The sequence below is a fragment of the Bubalus kerabau genome, chromosome 7 (assembly GCF_029407905.1).
Source record: "Bubalus kerabau isolate K-KA32 ecotype Philippines breed swamp buffalo chromosome 7, PCC_UOA_SB_1v2, whole genome shotgun sequence".
NCBI classification, from domain to species: domain Eukaryota; kingdom Metazoa; phylum Chordata; class Mammalia; order Artiodactyla; family Bovidae; genus Bubalus; species Bubalus kerabau.
In genome coordinates, this window is record NC_073630.1 from 79198852 (window position 1) to 79226727 (window position 27876).

At 39.0% G+C, this 27876-nt stretch overlaps 1 pseudogene; it reads left to right on the forward strand.

Moving 5' to 3' along the window:
* The first annotated feature begins 249 nt into the window (after positions 1-249).
* Positions 250-27416, forward strand: LOC129657083 (condensin-2 complex subunit D3-like; annotated as a pseudogene).
* The last annotated feature ends 460 nt before the right edge of the window (positions 27417-27876 follow it).

A 27876-nucleotide genomic window follows, 5' to 3' on the forward strand; every position in this document is an offset into this window, starting at 1 on the left:
TATAGTCATGAATAAACCAGACAACGTTAATCCTTTCAAAGAGTTTACATTCTAGTGGGAGAAGACAGATAATGTCTAAACAAGTAAATATGTACCATATTAAATGACAATAAGTACCATCAAGAAAATTAAGCAGATAAATGTTTTAGAGGGCAATGAATGAGCCTGCCGTCTTTTATATATATATATATGATATATGTGTGTGTGTGTGTACCCATATGAGGCCAAACCTAGTAAAAACTAGGAGAGATGCAATCATCTGGGAAAGAAGATTACTGCCAGAAAACAAACTGCAGAAGTGCTGAGGCAGGCTTGCGTTTGGATAGTACAAGGGTGCAAGGAACAGCAAGGAGGACAGTGTGGCTGATACAGCAAGAGGGAGGGGCTGGGGGAGGGCAGATCATGTAGAACTTGTTCACCATGAGGACTTCAAGCTTTATTAAAAGCGTTTAAGCAAGATTAATAACAAAATCTCTTATATTTTAAAACAGTCTGTTAGTTCCTGTGTGTAAAACAGAGAGTATATGTGAAAAGTGGCAAGGATGAGCATGTACTCTTTGAGGAGGACAGACAATTGCTCAGGTAAGAATAGTAGATTTATATACAGGTAAGTAGTATAAAATTGAGTGTACTGAAATGGTCACACTCAGATTTAACCTGGGTCTGTTTAACTTCAAATCCCGTGAGTCTAAGACCAGACACAGGAGAAATAGTTTTATCTCCTAACTCCCAAGATTCCATAGTTACAGCTAAACCATATCTGCTTCTCCAACTGAGGAAGGACTCTGCCGATGCTAAGCACTTTCCCCACAATGTGCTATATCCTATTCTCTCTCCCAGGGTCTCAAATCATTCTGTATTCTTTTTCTGGGAAAGCTCACTCCTATTCTCTTAATTATCATCTATACATGGATGCATTGCACATCTATAACTCCGCTTGAAATTTAACATTCTCTCAAGGAGAAGGGGACAACAGAGGATGAGATGGCTGGATGGCATCACTGACTCAATGGATGTGAGTCTGAGTGAACTCTGGGAGTTGGTGATGGACAGGGAGGCCTGGCATGCTGCAATTCATGGGGTCGCGAAGAGTCGGACACGACTGAGCGACTGAACTGAACTGAACTGAATTGAAGACTATTTATAATTTTCTATGGAAAAAAAAAACAACAAAACTTCAGGCAAAACCAAACCACCTACTTCTTTGTCTTTCAGGCATAGCAAACTCAAAACCAAATTCAATATCTAACACTCTTGCCTAACCTAAGTCTTCTTATTATCCAACAGGCAAACATAAATTTATGCTTCCTCTATTCTGGTTGCTATCTCAGTGAATGTTAACAATGTTTCAAAAACAGATATCAAGGCACATTGATGACTAGAGATGAAAAGAAGTTTAAGTTATATATTGGCTTTAAATAATCAGTAATAGCTGGCAGGATTAGAAAATGAGAAAGCACAACAGAGTTTACATCTCATATCTCTTTAACACAAACATAATAGGAGTTCAGTGTAATTATTCTTTTATTATGCAAAGATTCCTTTAAGTAAACTGAAATTACATTGATGGTTGAAAGGGTATCTGAGCATGTGATTTTTATTCTAAATTTTGAGTAAAATCCCACATAGCATGTTATATTACAATACAGGATAATATTTTCAAAAATTTGTAATGTCATATATTTAATTATAGGATATCTGTTTGAGAGACAATAAAAGTACCTTGGGTCAGAATGGATCTTAAGGTCTCTAACTTGGAGGTTATAATTAAAAATATCTCAAATAATGTAGGATTCTATTCTAAAACAACCCTTGACAGACTTCTAGACTCTGCATAAGCATGTTCAACAATGTAGTAATGAAGAACTCTTGTGGTGGCTAATGGATTTTAAAAATTCTAATTATTAGACAATTCTTTATTTCTTATTAAAAAGGAGTTATGGAGTTACTTGAGCAGAGAAACATAATGAAATCTGAAGTACTTAGTATGCTGTTCACACATTTTTACAAACTAAATCCAAATAGCTGCTCTACCTGCTTCATTGTTTATCTTTTGAATGAATAGGCAATGGTACCCCACTCCGGTACTCTTGCCTGGAAAATCCCATGGACAGAGGAGCCTGGTAGGATGCAGTCCATGGGGTCGCTAGGAGTCGGACACGACTGAACGACTTCACTTTCACTTTTCACTTTCATGCATTGGAGAAGGAAATGGCAACCCACTCCTGTGTTCTTGCCTGGAGAATCCCAGGAACAGGGGAGGCTGTTGGGCTGCCGTTTATGGGGTTGCACAGAGTCGGACACGACTGAAGTGACTTAGCAGCAGCAGCAGCAGCAGCATCCTTTCACAAGTGTAACCAGGGTAAATATCTCTAAGTCAATTTCACATTAGTTTTTCTGCTCTCTATCTGAATAAGAACAAGTTTTATCCTCACTATATCTAGTCTCTGTATCTGTAAACAAAAGATTGGTTATAACAAATTCCATCTTTTAAGTACATGGAGAGAATTAAATGAATTAATATACATAAAGTGCTTAGGACAATGTTTAGAACAAGTGATCAATTTATGCTAGGCATTATTATTGTCATTGTTATTTTTTATTAATATTATAATTTCTTTCTCTTATTCCCTACTTTTAATTCCTGTCCATTCCTTTGACTCTTGTTGGCCATATATTCCCATGGATAGGACTCATCTTCGGCATTTGTCATCTGATTTGATTTTTGACATATCCCAGACTGTGATTCCTGGTTTTGTCCTTGAGCTTCACCTGCAAAGTCCAAGTCTCATTCCACCAGGAGCTGGCAGTTAAAGTGAGAGAAGAACATTCCTGGAGTCAAAAATGCTCTAGGGCTTCCAACTGCTGCAGGCTCACATACAAAATCTGAGCTCACATTTCTAAGGAGAGAATTTTTTCACTTCTAAAATTCATATCAGCTATCACTCTTTGGTACAGAATGCAAGCTATGCATTTCTAACCTCCCAACTTCCATCTTCATGGGCTATTATCTGCACAATTCTTGCTTGGTAAGCTTTTCAGTGTTCTTTGAGACTGTCTATTGCTTTTGTTAAAATAACAAATAATGAAGACCTAAATTTTCAGGGCATTCTAGGAAATGCACATCTTTAATGTCTAGCAACAAAGCCAGTGCTTCCTTTCCTCACGTCTTGATGCCTATTCTGCATGGACTATTAGGGGTCCAGGGTGGTAAGGTTCATCAAGAATTTTCTACCAATATCTTTTATCCCTTAGAGGCCAGTGTTTTGGTGATCCTCAAATCTACTAATGTTTTCCACTGCTTTCTTCAAACCCAAGTAAAGGTAATTGAATATTCTGGATTTATTGCTGTATACCACTTTTGGCATTAATGGATAAGTATGAATCTCTCCCTGTAAATGTTGTACATGGCCATTTAGGAGAGAGCTCAGAGAACTTCCTGTGCAACTCAGCAGTTTCTTTAGATACTCATCACTTTAAATTTTATTCAAAATAGCTTTTGAATATATTTTAAGATATTTATTTTCAAGCATAGATAACTATGCTTGAGTTATCTTCATTGTACTTATTTGTAATAAATATCAAGTACAACTCGTACATCCATTCTTACCTGCTTTTCACAACTAAATCCATGCCTGAAGCACCATTAGCACTTCAGTCCTGTTGCAGTCCTGGAGTCAATCCTGTGTTTAAGGGTCCTGTCCAGATATGACTTTCAAGTTATATAAATATAATCTGCATATAACTTTTAAAAAATTATGCCAAAGTCTAGGATATTGCTTCTAAAACCATCCATAAAGAAAAGCCAGATTTTCTTCGTCCATGAAGAAAAGCCATGGATTAATTCTACTATAAGACACATACACAAGCAAAAAAACTAAGAACTAGAAAATGAAATTTAGAAAAATATACACAAATTACAAACCCCAAATTTTACTGTTAAAGTTGCATTTCAATAAATGAAATTAAAGCTTATCATAAAAATTAAAAATAAGCACATAGGCAATAGGGAAAATGGTTGTATATTCACAACTGTTTGATATTCTGCGATGCACCTGTGGCTGATTCATGTCTATGTACAGCAAAAAAACATCATGATATTGCAAAGTAATTATTTTCCTATTAAAATAAATTAATTAAAATGTCATAAATGAAAAGGTATATTTTTAATATTAAAAGAAATATTTAAGGTATATTTGCACATTTTGAAATTATGCATATAAAGTGTTATGAGTTTGCTTGTTTGTCTTACCTAAGTTGGATTGATGGCAATGATACAGTATCTGACACTTTACAGTGAAAGTTTCTATGTTTTATTTTATCATCACTCATAGGAGAAACCAATCTAACTAAATATATAAATGAGAATAAAAGAAAAAATCTAAAGCAATTTCAGCAACCTCAGGATATTCTTTTTAAACTTTTACTGAAAATGAAGCAAAAGTTGGGATGATGTATTTTTTTCATTTTCCATTATTTATCAATATCTAGAACCAACAATTTATTTTATAAATTATAGCTAAATTAAATAACAATTTGATGAAAAGAGTAAGTTATGGATTTTTATTACTTTATTTTTTCTTCTGGATTAAGAAAATTGCCTAATGTTATATTCTTTTTACTAATTTGCTCTTGTCTCTCAAAATATCAGGTTACTTTTTTGTGTGTCATATAACATAACTTAATCATGGAAGTGATATTCCATCATATTCAGAGGTTCTGCTTACATAAAATAATAAGGGTTATTCAATGGCTTTGGTCATTGGCAGTCATCCTAGAATTCTGCATTCTTTTTCCTTTCCAAAGCCAATGCTTTAAATACATAGTTGGCAAGTAATATATACTTATAAAAGACATTTTAAAATATACTATAAATATTACATTATTTTATGTAAGAATTAGCAGATTAATTTTGATGACAAGAAACAACAAAATTCATGCCTAATTCTTAGTATGGTCACCGAAATACTGATGATCTGAATTCAGACTAGATGTTTCTAAACCAGTGGGCTTGATTTAATGGAGGGAGCTAATATTTGGCTTTAACAACAGCAGTTTAGCTTAAGTACTAGATATAATATAATCTTTTATTTTAATGTAAGCAATTTTAGTTTTTCCTAATCCATATTGGCATACATGCTTTGCTTATTACTTTCTAAATGGTGTTAAGTACCAGCTAAAAATTTTATATCTTAAAAATAAATGTAATCTATTTTTAAGAGATATATGAAAACATATTTGGAGAATCACCTGGCAATACTGTTATAGATTCACATGTTTCTTAGAAAGATTTCACACTCTATGGTAAACTTCAACTTTTTAAATCATTTATCAGCATCTCTGTATTCATATACTGAATCCTGTCCCGGGGAATGAACTTTAATTTCTACCATCTGTGCCTTGGCCAGGAATGTCCATATTCCTTTAATGCATAAATACATTCCAGATATTTCTCATTCTGTTAGTAAGAGCTGTGAAGCACAGAAAATAATGTTTCAAAGAGGAACCACGAGGGATCATTTATTGCTCCAGCACTTTGAAAAATCTATGAAATTCCTTTATGGCTTCTTCATTATATTTTCAATGGAACAATTAGCTTAAGTGGCTACAAACACTGAATTTTCATGACCACATTAGCCTTTGAAACCAAATTATTGAATGTATTATTCTCTATGCAAAATATAGTGGGATGTGGCAAGTTAGCGATTAAAAAGCATAAGTTGCCTCCAACCAGAAAACTAGTTGAGAATTAATTTCCTAACAGCCTATCTGGTCACACTTTATAACCCACTCAGTTCACATAATTCATTTTTTTGTTCCAAGGATCCATTTTGCAAGTATTGAGAGTAGTAACTCTGGCCTTACAAAGAAAAAAAAAAAAAATATATATATATATATATATATATATATATTAGTAAAGCTCTTGCAATGAGCAATAACATCTCAAATACAAAAGTAGTCCCTTGAAAACTTTGGTTGCAATTTCTAAAGGTAATAAGACATTCTCATGTCCAATTCATTCAAACACACACTATAATTACTGCAAAATTACAAACAGCACAAATTTACCACCAATTGAAGTTATTCCCCATTGTTTGACAGAGGGAAAGTGTGATGAATATTATAGCTTTACTTTTCCTGGATCTTATCTGTTTCATATTAAAATTCTAGGATGTTTGGGTAACACATGTATGTTTTGATTCTAGACAAATGATTAGAATTTTCTATAAATAAAAATGTAGTAACAAGTTTAGATTTTGGGCCACCAAGTCTGCATGACAACTACTGGACTCTGCCTTTGTAGCATGAGAGCAGCTGTGCACAATGCTTAAGTGAATGGCTGTTCCAATAAAACTTTATTTACAAAAAAGCTGGTTAATGGAATTTGACCCTCAAGACCTACTTTGCTAAAGCTTACTTAAATCAAAAGAATAAGACTCATGCCTCCCATTTTCTCAACCTAAAACTACTTTCATGGTTGAAGAGGCAGTTATATCAAGAAATAAATATATTATTCTTTTTGGAAATACATTCTATATTCATTGCAGCAATTCTACTTCATTCAATGACCTTGTGGTTATGCATCAACTTGACAACTCCACTGTGCTTGGATATATGGTCAATCACTGGTCTGGATGTTGCTAAGGAGGTAAACTTTTTGAATGACATTAACATTCAAATCAGTTTGAGTAAAGCAGATTATCCTCCGTAAAGTAGGTGGTCTTCATCTAATTAGATAGTTAAGTCATCATCTCTGAACATACCATTGTGTCCATGTCTGCTCAGTTGTATCTGACCCTTTGGGATCCCATGTACTATAACCAGGAGGCTCCTCTGTCCATGGGACTTCCTAGGCAAGAATACTGGAGTGGGTTGCCACTTCCTTCCCCAGGGGATTGGCCTCATCAAGGGATCAAAGCTGCATTTTCTGCACTGGCAGGTGTATTCTTTACCAAGTGAGCCACCTGGGCCGGGGCCTGTTCCCAAGTGCAATTATAGAAGTTAGATTCATATGTATCTTTATGAAACATTACTTTTCACTTAAATAACTATTCTCCTGCAATAACATTATTTATTTGAACATGTTGTAAGTGATGCATAGATGTTAACTGGTAGGCTTCATTACAGCAGCAGAAGTTTACACAGAACTTACAAATTGTTAATATTATGTCTTCAAATAAAAAAGAAGCCAAATTAATTCCAACAATGATTTAATTTTTTAAACTAATTCATGGAATCAAAAATCTTTTGGAATTTCACTCTGGTTAAAATGAAACATCTTGTGTCATTGGGATTATTAATATAAATTCAGTTGGAAAGCTCAAAATTCAGACAAATCATTTTTGTAATAACACAAGCACAAGTTTTGGTATAACACATGATCTTGATAAACATATCACTTAGTAAATTAGAAAAATATGAAGTAAATATATGCAATTATTAGGAACATAAAAACTTCATCTAAACAAGTTGTAATATTAAAGTAAAAATTGTCAAAAGTTTAAAATGTTTCATATGCCTATTATTTTTGTTATATAAAAATGTTGAGATAAAACATATATATATATATATATGAATGCAATAATATGTTTTCTCTCTGTAGCCTGCTATCAATAAGACTTTGAAAATATTTGTACCTTTGAGGAACTACTTTATAAATTAATCTAGCTGCTATTTTAACATTACACTTTTTGTGCATATTCTAAATTTTGGCTACAATTTGTTTCAGTTCAGTTCAGTTGCTCAGTTGTGTCTGACTCTTTGAGACTGCATGAACCCCAGAATTCCAGGCCTCCCTGTCCATCACCAACTCCCAGAGTTTACCCAAACTCATGTCCATTGAGTCGATGATGCCATCCAACCATCTCATCCTCTGTCATCCCCTTCTCCTGCTGTCAATCTTTCCCAGTATCAGGGTCTTTTCCAATGAGTCAGCTCTTCACATCAGGTGGCCAAAGTATTGGAGTTTCAGCTTCAAAATCAGTCCTTCCAATGAATACCCAGGACTGATCTCCTTTAGGATAGACTGGTTGGATCGCCTTGCAGTCCAAGGGACTCTCAAGAGTCTTCTCCAACACCACAGCTCAAAAGCACCAATTCTTCGGCGCTCAGCTTTCTTTATAGTCCAATACTCACACCCATAAATGACTACTGGAAAAACCATAGCCTTGACTAGATGGACCTTTGTTGGCAAAGTAATGTCTCTGCTTTTTAGTATGCTGTCTAGGTTGGTTATAACTATCCTTCCAAGGAGTAAATGTTTTTTAATTTCATGGCTGCAATCACCATCCACAATAATTTTGGAGCCCCCCAAAATAAAGTCAGTCACTGTTTCCCCATCTATTTGCATGATGTGATGGGACTGAATGCCATGATCTTTGTTTTCTGAATGACGAGCTTTAAGCCAACTTTTTCACTCTCCTCTTTCACTTTCATCAAGAGGCTTTTTAGTTCCTCTTCACTTTCTGCCATAACGGTGGTGTCATCTGCATATCTGAGGTTATTGATATTTCTCCCCGCAATCTTGATTCCAGCTTGTGCTTCTTCCAGCCCAGAATTTCTCATAATGTACTCTGCATATAAGGTAAATAAGCAGGGTGACAATATACATCCTTGACATACTCCTTTTCCTTTTTGGAACCAGTCTGTTGTTCCATGTCCAGTTCTAACTGTTTCTTCCTGATCTGCATACAGATTTCTCAAGAGGCAGGTCAGGTGGTCTGGTATTCCCATCTCTTTCAGAATTTTCACAGTTTCTTGTGATCCACAGTATGTTTTTCTGGAACTCTCTTGCAATTTGTTTAAAATTAGTCGAAAGTTTGCAGTCATTACAGATAAATAATGGGGTCAAATAACAAGATTTTTGTTAACTAAAATGGATGTAAAGAGTGATCCCAAACAGATACAGATAATTCTACACAATAATGAAAGAAATAGTACAAGCTTAAAGGATGAGATTTTAAAATTCTATCTTTGAACTTTATTCTATCTCAGCCTTAAGAGGAAAATATAGTATTTTTTCCTACCATGTTAAAAAAAAAATGTGTGTACACTTTACTGGCATTAAGTACACTTACATTTTTTAGAAAACTTCACCACCATTTCCTAACCATTCATTTTCCAAAGCTGAAAATTTGTGCCCATTAAACAACAGCTCCAAACCAGAAGGGAAAGAGACACCTGTACCCCAATGTTCATCGCAGCACTGTTTATAATAGCCAGGACATGGAAGCAACCTAGATGTCCATCAACAGATGAATGGATAAGAAAGCTGTGGTACATATACACAATGGAGTATTACTCAGCCATTAAAAAGAATACATTTGAATCAGTTCTAATGAGGTGGATGAAACTGGAGCCTATTATACAGAGTGAAGTAAGCCAGAAAGAAAAACACCAATACAGTATACTAACACATATATATGGAATTTAGAAAGATGGTAACAATAACCCTGTGTACGAGACAGCAAAAGAGACACTGATGTATAGAACAGTCTTATGGACTCTGTGAGAGAGGGAGAGGGTGGGAAGATTTGGGAGAATGGCATTGAAACATGTAAAATATCGTGTATGAAACGAGTTGCCAGTCCAGGTTCGATGCACGATACTGGATGCTTGGGGCTGGTGCACTGGGACGACCCAGAGGGATGGAATGGGGAGGGAGGAGGGAGGAGGGAGGAGGGTTCAGGATGGGGAACACATGTCTACCTGTGGCGGATTCATTTTGATATTTGGCAAAACTAATACAATTATGTAAAGTTTAAAAATAAAATAAAATTAAAAAAACAAAACAAAACAATAGCTCCTTAGTCCTCCCCTCCACTTCTAGGCCACAACTGAGATAAACGTGTCTACAGGACTTTTGAGCTGTCATGTAGATACTGAATCCACTCTCCTCCCCCTATCCAGGTGAAGAAATTAACTACGTGATGACCAGACTATAGCCATGATATGCTGCTGCTGCTGCTAAGTCACTTCAGTCATGTCCGACTCTGTGCGACCCCATAGACGGTAGCCCACCAGGCTCCCCCATCCCTGGGATTCTCCAGGCAAGAACACTGGAGTGGGTTGCCATTTCCTTCTGCAGTGCATGAAAGTGAGAAGTGAAAGTGAAGTCGCTCAGTCGTGTCCGACTCTAGCGGCCCCATGGACTGCAGCCCAGCAGGCTCCTCCATCCATGGGATTTTCCAGGCAAGAGTACTGGAGTGGGGTGCCATTGCCTTCTCCAAGCTGCCACAATTCTGAGAACTTGCCTCAAAGAAAAGGAAAAACTGACCCTGGAACTGAAGATTAAGTGTGGTAAAAACACTGTGGTACATATACACAATGGAATACTACTCAGTCATTAAAAAGAATACATTTGAATCAGTTCTAATGAGGTGGATTAATCTGGAGACTATTATACAGAGTAAAGTAAGCCAGAAAGAAAAACACCAATACAGTATACTAACGCATATATATGGAATTTAGAAAGATGGTAACAATAACCCTGTATACGAGACAGCAAAAGAGACACTGATGTATAGAACAGTCTTTTGGACTCTGTGGGAGAGGGTGGGATGATTTGGGAGAATGGCATTGAAATATGTATAATATCATATATGAAATGAGTCGCCAGTCCAGGTTCAATGCATGATACTGGATGCTTGGAGCTGGTGCACTGGGACGACCCAGAGGGATGGTATGGGGAGGGAGGAGGGAGGAGGGTTCAGGATGGGGAACACATGTATACCTGTGGCAGATTCATTTTGATATATGGCAAAACCAGTACAATATTGTAAAGAGGAGAACATAGGCAAAACACTCTCTGACATACATCACAGCAGGATCCTCTATGAACCACCTCCCAGAATATTGGAAATAAAAGCAAAAATAAACAAATGGGACCTAATTGACCTTAAAAGCTTCTGCACATCAAAGGAAACTATTAGCAAGGTGAAAAGACAGCCTTCAGAATGGGAGAAAGTAATAGCAAATGAAGCAACTGACAAACAACTAATCTCAAAAATATACAAGCAACTCCTGCAGCTCAACTCCAGAAAAATAAATGACCCAATCAAAAAATGGGCCAAAGAACTAAATAGACATTTCTCCAAAGAAGACATACAGATGGCTAACAAACACATGAAAAGATGCTCAACATCACTCATTATCAGGGAAATGCAAATCAAAATCACTATGAGGTACCATTTCACACCAGTCAGAATGGCTGCGATCCAAAAGTCTACAAATAATAAATGCTGGAGAGGGTGTGGAGAAAAGGGAACCCTCTTACACTGTTGGTGGGAATGCAAACTAGTACAGCCACTATGGAGAACAGTGTGGAGATTCCTTAAAAAACTGGAAATAGAACTGCCATATGACCCAGCAATCCCACTGCTGGGCATACACACTGAGGAAACCAGAAGGGAAAGAGACACGTGTACCCCAATGTTCATCGCAGCACTGTTTATAATAGCCAGGACATGGAAGCAACCTAGATGTCCATCAGCAGATGAATGGATAAGAAAGCAGTGGTACATATACACAATGGAGTATTACTCAGCCATTAAAAAGAATACATTTGAATCAGTTCTGATGAGGTGGATGAAACTGGAGCCTATTATACAGAGTGAAGTAAGCCAGAAAGAAAAACACCAATACAGTATACTAATGCATATATATGGAATTTAGAAAGATGGTAACAATAACCCTGTGTACGAGACAGCAAAAGAGACACTGATGTATAGAACAGTCTTATGGACTCTGTGGGACAGGGAGAGGGTGGGAAGATTTGGGAGAATGGCATTGAAACATGTAAAATATGATGTATGAAATGAAAAAAAAATCAATATGATGCTCATCAGATCAGAACATGACCAATTTTAAGATGACTGTGAGAGCTGACTGTGCCATTTCTGCATGTAGCCCCTCCCTCTGCCTCTAAAATCTCTTGAATGCTGATTGTCAGTAGGGGAAGTCAGCCTTTGGACAGGAATGTCCCCCACATTCTGTTGCCAGCCTTTAAAGTTAAGTTAAAGCAAACTTGCTTTCCTTTCCTTTCCTTTCCTTTCCTTTCCTTTCCTTTCCTTTCCTTTCCTTTCCTTTCCTTTCCTTTCCTTTCCTTTCTATGAGTCTTGCCTCTTTATTGACTTTAGAGCTGTGAGAAGCCAGACCCCACTTTTGGTAACACTATTTTTTATTGTTGAAATAAAATTTAGAGAGACTATGATACAAACTGTGGAAAATTCTTCAAGAGATGGGAATACCAGACCACCTGACCTGCCCTCTGAGAAATTTGTATGCAGGTCAAGAAACAACAGTTAAAACAGGACATGGAACAACAGACTGTTTCCAAATAGGAAAAGGAGTATGTCAAGGGTGTATATTGTCACCCTGCTTATTTAACTTATATGAAGAGTACATCATACAAAATGTCAGGCTGGATAGAGCACAAGCTGGAATCAAGATTGCCAGGAGAAATATCAATAATATCAGATATGCAGATGACACCTCCCTTATGGCAGAAAGTGCAGAACTAAAGAGCCTCTTGATGAAAGTGAAAGAGGAAAGTGAAAAAGTTGGCTTAAAGCTGAACATTCAAAAAACTAAGATCATGGCATCCAGTCCCATCACTTTATGGCAAATAGATGGGGAAACAATGGAAACCATGACAGACTTTATTTTCTTGGGCACCAAAATTGCTGCAGATGGTGGCTTGTTCCCTAGAAGAAAAGTTATGACCAACCTTCAATTCAGTTTAGTTCTGTTTAGTTTCTCAGTCGTGTCTGCCTCTTTGCAACCCCATGAATTGCAGCATGCCAGGCCTCCCTGTCCATCACCAACTCCTGGATTCACTCAGATTCACATCCATCGAATCCTAGACAGCATATTAAAAAGCAGAGACATCACTTTCCCAACAAATGTATGTCTAGTCAAAGCTATGCTTTTTCCAGTGTCATGTATGGATGTGAGAGTTGAACCACAAAGAAGGCTGAGGGCCGAAGAACTGATGCTTTTGAACTGTGGTGTTGGAGAATACTCTTGAGAGTCCCTTGGACTGCAAGGAGATCCAACCAGTCAACCCTAAAGGAAATCAGTCCTGAATATTCATTGAAAGGACTGATGATGAAGCTGAAACTCCAGTAATTTGGCCACCTGATGCGAAGAACTGACTCATTGGGAAAGACTCTGATTCTGGGAAAGATTGAAGGCAGGAGGAGAAAGAGACAATAGAGGATGAGATGGTTGGATAGCAACACCAATTTGATGGACATGAGTTTGAGCATGCTCTGGGAGTTGGTGATAGACAGGTAAGTTGGCCTGCTGCAGTCCATGGGGCTGCAAAGAGTCAGATGTCTGAGTGACTGAACTGACTGTGGAAATCTGACTGTGGTGATCTTTGATATTGTAGCACCCAAATTTGGCAAAATTCAAAAGAATCATAGAAACAACTTAAGTACCACACTTTTTTCCAGCAAAAGTATCCATGTATAATCTCTTTTGTTTAATTCTCTTTCTATAGTTCAATCAACCAGAACTCCTACCTAAAATGTAGCAATGCATGAACAGGGGTTGAACGATGTGCACTCCCTTTAGACGTTCATGTAAAAGGAAATAATGCTATTAACTATGCTTCATCTGAGATTCTTAAAAATTAATATTAATATATTTTGAAGTATAAAGCAAAGAAATACCTATCTTCAAGGTTTGGTGTAAGATCTCATACAAATCTCATTTTCTGTCTAAATAATTCTATGTATCCATTTACTTATCATTAAAAATCATGCACAATGTGTTGTTTAGTTGCTAAATTGTGTCCAACTCTTTGAGACTCCAAGAACTGTAGCTCTTGAAGCTCCTCTGCCCATAGGATTTCCCAGGCAAGAATACTGATTGCTATTTTTCAGTCACTCAGTCATGTCTGACTCTTTGCGACCCCATGGACTGTAGCATGACAGGCTTCTCTGTTCTTCACCATCTCCCAGAGTTTGCTCAAACTCATGTCCATTGAGTTGGTGATGCCATCCAACCATCTCATCCTCTGTCAACCCCTTCTCCTCCAGCCTTTGACTTTTTCCAGCATCAGGGTCTTTTCCATGAGTCAGTTCTTCTCACCAGGTGGCCAAAGTAATGGAGCTCTAGCATCAATCCTTCCAATGAATATTGAGGATTGATTTCCTTTAGGATTGACTGGTTTGATCTACTCACTGTCCAAGGGACTCTCAAGAGTCTTCTTCAACAGCACAGTTAAAAAGCATTAATTCTTAAGTTCTCAGCCTTCTTTATGATCCAACTCTCACATCCATATATGACTACTGGGAAAAAAAAACAACTTTGACTAGATATACCTTTGTTGGCAAAGAATACTAGAGTGGTTGCCATTTCCTACTCCAGGGGGTCTTCCTGACCCAGGGATCAAACCTGTGTCTCCTGCTTGGCAGGTGGATTCTTTACCACTAAACTGTCTGGGAAACCCACGTATAATAGCAGACACTACCTATAATATAAATTCCATTCCCTATCTTAAGGTAAATGAGAGACTTATAAGAGAAGTGTCAGTGTATTCCATGTTCATGGTGTCCCCATTTCACTGCTTCAAGTCCACAGGGACAATCCCAACAGAACAGTCCACAGACTCTTTAACAGATTCTTTAAAACTGAAAGAACAGAGTGTAGCAGAAAACAGTATAAAACCAGCTGTTTTCATGGTCCCAGACATCAGGCTTGCTTTGCTACTTAGTTATATTTTAGGCGTTTAGGAGATTCATCATATTTCTGTAAGATGAATAATTGTGTTCAGACATAAAAAATTATGGACTGAAGATTTTTAGTATCCTCTGTAGTCAGACAGCTAGGCTTTGTGTAAACAAATGGAATTAGAAAAAATTGCTGACAGTAATAAGACAATAAACTTCAACAAAATGTTGACCATGAGTTAGGAATTTGCAAATCTCTGAGAACATTTAGCATATTGTCAGCAACAAAAACACATTAGAAAACCTGTGGCCTTACTATGCCCCAGTGATATTAAATGAACTGTAAATCGTTTATTGAAAATTATTAATGGAATTGAATATTATAGTTAATTGATTCATTCTTTCATTTGTCCTATCTTGTTAATTTGTTTCATTGAAATATATCTATTTGTAAGTTCATACTAATAGAAATGTTAAAGATGAAGTAAAAAACTCTTGATTATCCAAGCTAATATGTTTTAAAGAAAAATCCCTTGATGTTAGATTATAATTCCATTTTTTGTATATGTACTTTCTTTTATCTTGTGTCTGTAGGTGTCTTATCTGACAATGTAAATCTAGTCACTATTGCTTTAGTAAATAAGATTAGTTCGTTTGACTTACACTGCATTATAGAAGCAATGTCTATCTTATAATAATAAACGAGCTGTATATTAAGCTTTATTTCTTCCTACTATTTATATGGTAATTGAATTCTTTGAGTCTTTAAATTTAAAACAGCCATTTTCTTGGTGATCAAAAGGCAATAGTAAGAATATACTAACTGCATAACTGAACTCTGATTCAGTTCAGTTCAGTTCAGTCGCTCAGTCTATGTGACTCTTTGCGACCCCATGAATTGCAGCATGCCAGGCCTCCCTGTCCGTCATCAACTCCTGGAGTTCACTCAAACTCATGTCCCTCGAGTCAGTGATGCCAGAAAGCCATCTTATTCTCTGTTGTCCCCTTCTCCTCCTGCCCCCAATCCCTCCCAGCATCAAAGTCTTTTCCATTGAGTCAACTCTTTGCATGAGGTGGCCAAAGTATTGGAGTTTCAGCTTTAGTATCATTCCTTCCAAAGAACACCCAGGACTGATCTCCTTTAGAATGGACTGATTGGATTTCCTTGCAGTCCAAGGGACTCTCAAGAGTCTTCTCCAACACCACAGTTCAAAAGCATCAATTCTTTGGCACTCAGCTTTCTTCACAGTCCAACTCTCACATCCATACATGACCACTGGAAAAACCATAGCCGTAACTAGATGAGCATTTGTTGGCAAAGTAATGTCTTTGCTTTTTAATATGCTATCTAGGTTGGTCATAACTTTCCTTCCAGGGAGTAAGCGTCTTTTAATTTCATGGCTGCAATCACCATCTGCAGTGATTTTGGAGCCCAAGAGAAGAAAGTCTGACAGTGTTTCCACTGTTTCCCTATCTATTTGCCATGAAGTGATGGGACCAGATGCCATGATCTTAGTTTCCTGAATGTTGAGCTTTAAGCCACCTTTTTCACTCTCCTTCGCCGTCATCAACAGGCTTTTTAGTTCCTCTTCACTTTCTGCCATAAGGGTGGTGTCATCTGCATATCGGAGGTTATTGATATTTCTCCTGGCAATCTGATTCCAGCTTGTGCTTCTTCCAGCCCAGTGTTTCTCATGATGTACTCTGCATATAAGTTAAATAAACAGGGTGACAATATACAGCCTTGACGAACTCCTTTTCCTATTTGGAACCAATCTGTTGTTCCATGTCCAGTTCTAACTGTTGCTTCCTGACCTGCATACAGGTCTCTCAAGAGGCAGGTCAGGTCGTCTGGTATTCCCATCTCTTACAGTATTTTCCACAGTTTATTGTGATCCACACAGTCAAAGGCTTTGGCATAGTAAATAAGGCAGAAATAGATGCTTTTCTGGAACTCTCTTGCCTTTTTGATGTTCCAGCAGATGTTGGCAGCAATGCGGAATTACCACCTGGGATAGAAAATACAGTTGTTATTATTCTATATTTTTCTATGGAACATATGAAATGATTAATATGTAACACCAGTGTTCCCTTTCCTTTATTGTATGATGTGAAGTCACTCAGTCGTGTCTGACTCTGTGACCCCATGGACTGTAGCCTACCAGGCTCCTCAGTCCATGGGATTTTCCAGGCAAGAGTACTGGAGTGGGTTGCCATTTCCTTCTCCAGAGGATCTTCCTCACCCAGGGATCAAACCCAGGTCTCCCACAGTGTAGGCAGACGCTTTACTGTCTGAGCCAGGTGAATCTAATATCTTTTATTGTATAGGTGGTGTTTATAATCTGGGAACTTGGTATAGTTTATCTACCTTCTCGTATCCCAAACTCCAACATTTTGTTCACAGGAATACTGTTCAAATTAAAACAATGAAAAAATTCTTTAAGAAGAAAAAATAAAACCTCTCTCCTCCCCCTATTAAATAAAAGTAAGAGAGAAAATGGATGAGTCATCTGAGAATTTAAAATTGCAATTGTTTTTTAAAAGGAGCATTTTAAAGTGTTTGTTCTAAGAAGACAAAACTACATTTGATAATTGTCTTCCTACTTGCTCAATAATAATAATTAATTTAAGAATCATAAAAATAAAAGAAGCAGAACGTATAAGCAACTACTAGAGAATATAAACTGCTGAGAACTTTCATTCTTTATAAGAGACAAATATTATTTATCATTCTTATATAACCTGTATATAACCTTATATAACCTGTATCTCAGAGAAGGCAATGACACACCACTCCAGTACTCTTGCCTGGAAAATCCCATGGACGGAGGAGCCTGATAAGCTGCAGTCCATGGGGTCGCTAAGAGTCGGACACGACTGAGCGACTTCACTTTCACTTTGCACTTTCACGCATTGGAGAAGGAAATGGCAACCCACTCCAGTGTTCTTGCCTGGAGAATCCCAGGGATGGGGGAGCCTGGTGGGCTGCCATCTATGGGGTCGCACAGAGTCAGACATGACTGAAGCGACTTAGCAGCAGCAGCAGCAACCTGTATCTAACCTTATATAATGAGAGGGGCTACCCCACGTCCGAGGTCAGGGGCCGTGGCCTACAGCGCCAGGCTGCGACGGCGCAGGACCGGCCAGGAGGAGCTACCCCATGTTCAAGGAGCAGCGGCTGCACAGGCGCAGGAGGGCAGGGAGGAGCTACTCCATGTTTAAGGTCAGGAGGGGCAGCCATGAGGAGATACCCCTCGTCCAAGGTAAGAAGCAGCCATGAAGAGATACCCTATGTCTGAGGTAAGAGAAACCCAAGTAAGACGGTAGGTGTTGTGAGAGGGCATCAAGGGCAGACACATTGAAACCATAATCACAGAAAACTAGTCAACTGATCACACAGACCACAGCCTTGTCTAACTCAATGAAACTAAGCCATGCCTTGTGGGGCCACTGGATGGGCAGGTCATGGTGGAGAGGAATGACAGAGTGTGATCCACTGGAGAAGGGAATAGCAAACCACTTCAGTATTCTTGCCTTGAGAACCCCATGAACAGTATGAAAAGGCAAAATGATAAGACACTGAAAGAGGAACTCCCAGGTTGGTAGGTGCCCAACATGCTACTGGAGATCAGTGGAGAAATAAATCAAGAAAGAATGAAGGGGTGGAGCCACAGCAAAAACAATACCCAGTTGTGGATGCGAATGGTGATAGAAGCAAGGTCCAATGATGTAAAGAGCAATATTGCATAGGAACCTGGAATGTTAGGTCCATTAATCAAGGCCAATTGGAAGCGGTCAAACAGGAGATGGCAAGAGTGAATGTCGACATTCTAGGAATCAGTGAACTGAAATGGACTGGAATGGGTGAATTTAACTCAGATGACCATTATATCTACTACTGTGGGCAGGATTCCCTTAGAAGCAATGCAGTAGCCATCATGGTCAACAAAAGAGTCCAAAGTGCAGTACTTGGATGCAATCTGAAAAATGACAGAATGATCTCTGTTCGTTTCCAAGGCAAACCATTTAATATACTGTAACCCAAGCCTGTGACCCAACCAGTAATGCTGAAGAAGCTGAAGATGAAAGGTTTTATGAAGACTTACAAGACCTTTTAGAACTAACACCTCAAAAAGATGTCCTTTTCATTATGGGGGACTGGAATGCAAAAGTAGGAAGTCAAGAAACACCTAGGGTAACACACAAATTTGGCCTTGGAATACTGAATGAAACAGGGCAAAGGCTAATAGAGTTTTGCCAAGAGAACGCACTGCTCATAGCAAACACCCTCTTCCAACAACACAAGAGAAGACTCTACACATGGACATCACCAGATAGTCAACACCAAAATCGGATTGATTATATTCTTTGCAGCCAAAGATGGAGAAGCTCTATACACTCATCAAAAACAACCAGGAGCTGACTGTGGCTCAGACTATGAACTCCTTATTGCCAAAACAGACTTAAATTGAAGAAAGTAGGGAAAACCACTAGACCAATCAGTTCACTTCAGTTCAGTTCAGTATCTCAGTCGTGTCTGACTCTTTCAACCCCATGAATTCCAGCACATCAGGTCTCCCTGTCCATCATCAACTCCCAGAGTTAAGCCAAACCCAAGTTCATCGAGTCGGTGATGCCATCCAGCCATCTCATCCTCTGTTGCCCCCTTCTCCTCCTGCCTCCAATCCCTCCCAGCATCAGTGTCTTTTCCAATGAGTCAACTCTTCACATGAGGTGGCCAAAGTACTGGACTTTCAGCTTTAGCATCATTTCTTCCAAAGAACACCCAGGGCTAATCTCTTTTAGAATGGACTGGTTGGATCTCCTTGCAGTCCAAGGGACTCTAAAGAGTCTTCTCCAACACCACAGTTCAAAAGCATAAATTCTTCAGCACTCAGCTTTCCTCACAGTACAACATTCACATCCATACATGACTACTGGTAAAACCATAGCTTTGACTAGACGGACCTTTGTTGGCAAAGTAATGTCTCTACTTTTGAACATGTTATTTAGGTTGGTCATAACTTTCCTTCCAGGGAGTAAGTGTCTTTTAATTTCATGGCTGCAATCACCATCTGCAGTGATTTTGGAACCCCCAAAAAGATAAAGTCTGACACTGTTTCCACTACTTCCCCATCTATTTACCATGAAGTGATGGGACCAGAAGCCATGATCTTAGTTTCCTGAATGTTGAGCTTTAAGCCAACTTTTTCACTCTCCTCATTCACTTTCATCAAGAGGCTTTTTAGTTCCTCTTCACTTTCTTCCATAAGGGTGGTGTCATCTGCATATCTGAGGTTATTGATATTTCTCGCAGCAATCTTGATTCCAGCTTGTGCTTCTTCCAGTCCTGTGTTTCTCATGATGTACTCTGCATATAAGTTAAGTAAGCAGGATGACAATATACAGCCATGACTTACTCCTTTTCCTATTCATGTATGACCTAAATCAAATTCCTTATGATTATACAGTGGAAGTGAGAAATAGATTTAAGGGACTAGATCAGATAGATATTGTGCCTGATGAACTATGGACAGAGGTACATGACATTGTACAGAAGACAGGAATCAAGACCATTCCCAAGAAAAAGAAATGCAAATAAGCAAAATGGCTGTCTGGGGAGGCCTTACGAATAGCTGTGAAATAAGTGAATTGAAAAGCAAAGGAGAAATGGAAAGATATAAGCATCTGAATGCAGAGTTTCAAAGAATATCAAGGAGAGATAAGAAGGCCTTCCTCAGTGATCAATGCAAAGAAATAGAGGAAAATAACAGAGTGACTAGAGATCTCTTCAAGAAAATTAGAGATACCAAGGGAACATTTCATGCAAAGATGGGCTTGATAAAGGACACAAATGGTATGGACCTAACACATGCGGAAGATATTAAGAAGTGGCAAGAATACACAGAACTGTACAAAAAAGATCTTCACAACTCAGATAATCAGGATGGTGTGATCACTCACCTAGAGCCAGACACCTTGGAATGTGAAGTCAAGTGGGCCTTAGAAAACATCAGTATGAACAAAGCTAGTGGAGGTGATGGAATTCCAGTTGAGCTATTTCAAATCCTGAAAGATGATGCTGTGAAAGTGCTGCACTCAATATGCCAGCAATTTGGAAAACTCAGCAGTGGCTACAGGACTGGAAAAGGTCAGTTTTCATTCCAATCCCAAAGAAAGGCAATGCGAAGGAATGCTCAAACTACTGCACAGTTGCACTCATTTGAAACTCTAGTAAAGTAATGCTCAAAATTCTCCAAGCCAGGGTTCAGCAATATGTGAACCATGAACTTCCAGATGTTCAAGCTGGTTTTAGAAAAGGCAGAGGAACCAGAGATCAAATTGTCAACATCTGCTGGATCATCGAAAAAACAAGAGAGTTCCAGAAAAACCTCCATTTCTGCTTTATTGATATGTCAAAGCCTTTGACTGTGTGGATCACAATAAACTGCGGAAAACCTGAAAGAGATGGGAATACCAGACCACCTGATCTGCCTCTTGAGAAACCCCTATGCAGGTCAGGAAGCAACAGTTAGAACTGGACATGGAACAACAGACCGGTTCCAAACAGGAAAAGGAGTACGTCAAGGCTGTATATTGTCACCCTGCTTATTTAACTTATATGCAGAGTACATCATGAGAAACGCTGGACTGGAAGAAGCACAAGCTGAAATCAGATTGCCGGGAGAAATATCAATAACCTCAGATATGCAGATGACACCACCCTTATGGCAGAAAGTGAAGAGGAACTAAAAAGCCTCTTGATGGAAGTGAAAAAGTAGAGTGAAAAATTTGGCTTAAAGCTCAGCATTCAGAAAACGAAGATCATGGCATCTGGTCCCATCAGTTCATGGGAAATAGATGGGGAAACAGTGGAAACAGTGTCAGACTTTATTTCTTGGGGCTCGAAAATCACTGCAGATAGTGATTTCAGCCATAAAATTAAGACACTTAATCCTTGGAAGAAAAGTTATGTTCAACCTAGATAGCATGTTCAAAAGCAGAGACATTACTTTGCCAACCAAGGTCCATCTATTGAAGGTTATGGTTTTTCCAGTGGTCATGTATGGATGTGACAGTTGGATTGTGAAAAATATGAGTGCCGAAAAATTGATGCTTTTGGACTGTGGTGTTGGAGAAGACTCTTGAGAGTCCCTTGGACTGCAAGGAGATCCAACCAGTCCATTCTGAAGGAGATCAGCCCTGGGATTTCTTTGGAAGGAATGATGCTAAAGCTGAAAGTCCAGTACTTTGGCCACCTCATGTGAAGAGTTGACTCATTTGAAAAGACTCTGATGCTGGGAGGGATTGGGGGCAGGAAGAGAAGGGGACGACAGAGGATGAGATTGCTGGATGACATCACTGACTCGATGAACATGAGTTTGAATAAACTCTGGGAGTTGGTGATGGACAGGGAGGCCTGGCGTGCTGAGATTCATGGTGTTGCCTAGAGTCAGATACCACTGAGTGACTGACCTGAATTGATATAACCTGTGATAACCTGAGGTGCTAGAAAAATCCCTGTTGCTAAGTGATAGAGAACTTTCCTAAATTTCATTTTGAGGATTGCTAATTTTCAAATTCATATATTACAGAAGCTTGTGGAGAATAGTGGAAAACAGTCTGTAGAGACAGAAGAGGACTTTATTATCTGATATGGTTTAAAAGTGTAACATATAAGATGTATGATTTGGGCCAATGTTTTAAAATCTCTAGACATTTAAGTGGCTGAGTATATACACACTACTCATAGAACATTTATTCTGAGCCAGGCATTGTGGGTTGTATGCCTCCACATGATCCATAGGCATTTTATGTACCTTTTCTGAAATGTATCTTATGACAATGTAATAAACTTGAGCAAAAAGTAGCATTATCTTATAAATTGGGATTATTTTTGAGAATGCATAGCAATTTTCTCCAAATAATATGCAAGTAGCAAAGCTAGGATATGAAAATAATAGTTCCATCATCCATGAATTTAAAAACTATGTTTCATTGTATTAATTTATCAAAAATAATCTATTTATACATATATATTTTCATTGGAGTATAATTGCTTTACACTATTGTTGTATTTTTTACTGTACAGCAAAGTGAATCAACTATACATATACATATATCCATTCTTTATTGGATTTCCTTCGCATTTTGGTCATTACAGAGCATAAAACTATCCCTGGATTATGCTCAATAAGCTTTAACAATTACTATGCAGTATTCCATAGTAATTGCTATTCCTAGTATTCCAGTACTAACATATTCTATAGTAATATTATTCCAGTATTCCAAAGATCAAATTTCAGCAACAGAGGTTCTCTAGAATTTAGTTAAAAACAACTTTTTTTCCTCAGTGTGTTTCCTACCAGCTATCTTCTAATGTAATCCTTTAATGACAGATTACAACCATGAGAATATTTAATATAATAGGTTCAGGAAAGTTACATTATCCCTTATACTAAGAATTAAAATGTTAATTAAATAAAAAAAAATAAATAGAAGGAAGAACAAGTTCATGTTTCTGGTTATCTTGCAGGAAATACATAAGCGAATGCAGGCTGCCTTGTGACCCTGTTACATAAAATAATAGAGAGTACTTTAGGAAAAACAAGTCCAGAACAACTTTCAAGATGGCAGAGGAATAAGACAGGAAGAGCACATCCCTCCCCACAAATACATCTGAAATCCATCTGCATATGGAACAGCTCCTACAGAACACCTTTTGAACACAGGCAGAAGACCAAAAACTTCCAAAAAGGCAAGCCAGTGTCCTTAGAATAAGAGCATTTGGACCTTTTTGGGGAGAACAGAATTTCCCACAACATGCTGATGGCCATGTTTAATCACTTCATTCATAAGGTGGTTAAGAAAAATGACAGTGCTCAACAGCAGGAATTCAACCTTCACACTGCTGGGCTTTATCTTCTTGTTCTGGAAGTAGCAGACAGGGTAATTCAATCAAGTTTTCCACCCACTGCTGTTTGATAAATATGTTCAGATTCTAAAGAGGAGTGGGCTCAAGAATCCAGCTTAGATGAGAAAAGAAAAAAGAGCAACCAAAGAACACTGAGGCCAATCCAAAGAAGAGAAGGAAAAGGGAAGCCCTGCAGGAAAGAGGTGATAAAGATGGATGAGGTTACTAAAGAAGAGGATGAAGAGACAAAGGAGATGAAGAGATTTTTTCTTCTTCTTCTGAAGACCATTGTCAAATTCTAAATGCCACCTTTCATGTTTGAAGAGCTTTCAAGACTTCTTCCCAAGTTCTCCCTAAAAGAGAAGCCAGAGTGTATACATAATTGTGTAGAAAGTCTTTGTTGCATTAGCTAGTTTTGAACCAGTTGTTCATGAATTTCATGTTATGCGAGCTGGAAATCTCCATGAAGCAAAATATATACCAGAACTGGCCTATCATGGGTTGTATTTGCTTTGCTTCCCTATTCAAGAGAAGGAAACAAGATTCTCAGATGTGTTTTCCATCAAATGCTTTACATAATATTAATGAGACAAGTTAGCAAAGACTGCCATCACAGCCCCCTTGCCATCATGTCTCCAGTTGTCAGCAGTAGAAACCTGGTCATCCAGCTTGTAAGTTCTGGGTGAACTAAAAGAAACTATATACATCCAGTCCTACAACACATCTGTGGCAAGGTGTTCAATAAATCTGAATATCAAACCTATGACAATTGCACTCATCTCACACACTAGCAAAGTAATGCTCAAAATTCTCCAAGCAAGTCTTCAAAACTATGTGAACTGAGAACTTCCAGATGTTCAAGCTGGATTTAGAAAAGGCAGAGAGACAAGAAATCAAATCACCAACATCCATTGGATCATCGAAAAAGCAAGAGAGTTCCAGAAAAATATCTACTTCTGCTTTACTAATTAGGCCAAGACCTTTGACTGTGTGGATCACAACAAACTGTGTAAAATTCTTCAAGAGATGAGAATACCAGACCACCTGACCTGCCTCTTGAGAAATCTGTATGCAGGTTAAGAAGAAACAGTTAGAACTGGACATGGAACAACAGACAGGTTTAAAATTGGGAAAGGAGTACATCAAGGCTGTATATTGTCACCCTGCTTATTTAACTTCTATGCAGAAAACCTCATGTGAAATGCCAGGCTGGATGAAGGACAAGTTGGAATCAAGATTGCAGGAGAAATATCAATAATCTCAGATATGCACATGACACCACCCTTATGGCAGAAAGCAAGGAGGAACTAAAGAGCCTCTTGATGAAAGTGAAAGAGGAGAGTGAAAAAGCTGGTTTAAAACTCAACATTCAAAAAACTAAGATCATGGCATCTGGTCCCATCACATCGTGGCAAATAGATGGGGAAACAATAGAAACAGTGAGAGACTTTATTTCCTTGGGCTCAAAAATCACTGCAGATGGTGACTGCAACTATGAATTAAAAGACATTTGATCCTTGGAAGAAAAGCTAGACCAACCTAGACAGCATATTAAAAAGCAGTGACACTACATTGCCAACAAAGGTCCATCTAGTCAAAGCTATGGTTTTTTCAGTAATTGTATATGGATGTAAGAGTTGGACCATAAAGAAAGCTCAGCACCAAAGAATTGATGCTTTTGAAATGTGGTGTTGGAGAAGACTCTTGAGAGTCCCTTGGACTGCAAGGAGATCCAACCAGTCCATCCTAAAGGGAATCAGTCCTGAATATTCATTGGAAGGACTAATCCTGAAGCTAAAACTCCAATACTTTGGCCACCTGATGCAAAGAACTGACTCATTGGAAAAGACCCTGATGCTGGGAACAATTGAAGGCACAAGGAGAAGGGGACGAAAGAGGATGAGATGGTTGGAATGCATCACCGACTTGATGGACATGAGTTTGAGCAAGCTCTGGGTCTTGGTGATGGACAGGGAAGCCTGGTGTGCTGTGGTTTCACGGGATCACAAAGAGTCGGACATGAATGAGCAACTGAACTGAAACCCATGTGGCTCATCCTCTGGGCCAGCTGCTCAACAAGTGTCCTTGTAAGGAATATGCTTCTTTCATGGCCCGAATTTGTGAATTAGCACCAGATGCTAAGGTCTTTTCCAGGTTTCACTCTAGATGTTGCCTTGGCTCTTCTGGAACTACCTGGCAAGAGGTGGATGACCCACTTCCCCTTGAGCATGAGAAGTTCCTGAAGCATAAGTTCTTGGTTCAGGAAATCTTGTTTGCCCGCTGTATAGACAAGGACCCAATGGTCCACAGCAAGGCTGTGTCCAGTTTTGCACATGGCCTAGAGTCCTCTGTTACATCCCCGTTGGACAGCATGCAGGCATTTCTGGATAACACTCCCGCAGTTTCAGGAGTAGAGAGCCACCAAAAGAGTGCTCAGAAAAATTCAACAGAAGAGGATTTCATGATGATGCTGAGGAACACGGTTAGTGATGAGAAGACCAACGTCAGGAAATCTGCAGTCCAGGTCTTAGTGAACATCTTGAAACACTGTGCCATCTTGTGTATGAGAGACAAGCTTCCTTTCCTGCATAATCAGTGTTTTGGTATCACCATGTCTGTCAACAATCAGGCTTTGCGATCTCTACTGAGCTGCTGATGGTCAATCCTGGTGTGTCCATCTACAGAAGGTCTGGCTGGAGGGGGTTATCCTGGCTGTGATGGACAATGAGAGCTCCTGTCTATGCCCACCTCCAGCTCTCACACAAGATGGGGACACTATTCTTGACAAGGTCCTTATGCTGTAACCACAGCTTTCCCAAGGTGATGATGGCTTGTCTGATCACAGAAGGCATGACTCGCATGAGCCTGAAAGAGGGGCTAGAAGGTGGGCATAGGCAGGAATGTTCTCAACAACATAATCCTATGTGACCTCTGTGTCCACTACACAGCCCCAACAAACAAGTACATCCCCTACATCCACACACATCTGAAGGACCTGAACACTTTCTTCCAGAAGCAGACACTACTTTTGTTCACCCGACCCCTGCAGGAGGACTTGGTGAAGTGAAAGTGTTGCCTGCTCCTCTGTTTCATCAGCACACTAGTAGACCTGAACCCAGAGGTCACCAGCACCAGGGCAGTCCTTCTGGCCCATTGCTCCTGAAGAGGAACCCAAACATATTTTTCCAGCACCTCATTGAGTGCATTTTCCTCTTCAATAACTTTGAGAAACACAAAACTTTCACTAGGCTCCCCCAGGTGGAGAGAGAGAAGTGGCTAGTCTCCCTGAAGGGGAATATGAACAAGGAAAAGTAGATGAAAATCTACAAGTTTCTCCTGGAACACTACTTCACTGATGAGCAGGGATTCAACATCACTTCCAGAATCTTCAGCTACATCCTGGTGTACTTCACTGACAGTGACCTCCTGTGGACACAGAAGACAGCAAACTCCTCTCAGACACATTTGAGGTGCTCAGTTTGAAGGAGATCAGGTTGCAGGCATTGAGGGCTAAACCAGACAAGGACCAGCTTGTGGAGGAAGAGGACCTGGCCCAAGCCAAAGTGTTCATGTAGGAGGTGCAGAAGGAGCTTGCTTAAGTTCAAAGGAGGAATTTCCTAGAAAGTATTATTCCAATTATCATTTCCCTGAAGTCTGCCCTAGAGAAAAACAAGATCCCAGCTCTTTGAGAACTCATGCACTACCTCAGGGAGGCAATGTGGGATTACTGAGATGAAATCAAGGACTTTTTTTTTACAGTTGACAAGCAGCTGGTCATAAAACTTGAGTAGGACACCAGGCACTACTAAGAGCAGCTGACTTAGGAGTAGGAGCTGGGGAGGTAGACAGCCGCAGACAGGGTGGCCTCAGGTTCCAAGGAGACACAGGTCAGGTAGGTTGTTCCAAGTTTGGAGACAATGTCAACTCCTGCTGGCCAAGAAAGACTCCATGGTCACTGCTGCAGATCATCCGTCCACATGCAGGGCCCACGCTACCCACATGACTGCATTTCTGTTACTGGTGTCCAAAAACAGGCTCATGTCAGTGAGCACCAACATCATCCCGAATTCCTTCAAGAAATGTGGGGAGTTATGCAGCTGGTCTTATGGCTAGAGAGTAGAGCTATAAAACTTTGACATGTGTCCTGAGAGCCTGGGTAAGCTGGGCAATGTGAATCCTTAAAGGGCTTAGAGATGGAGTCCAGAGGAGCTATTGACCTCGAAAGGAAGCGAGGGATCAGGACCCCTGAGTGGACCATCCAGAATGTCATGTTCTGAGAGGAAA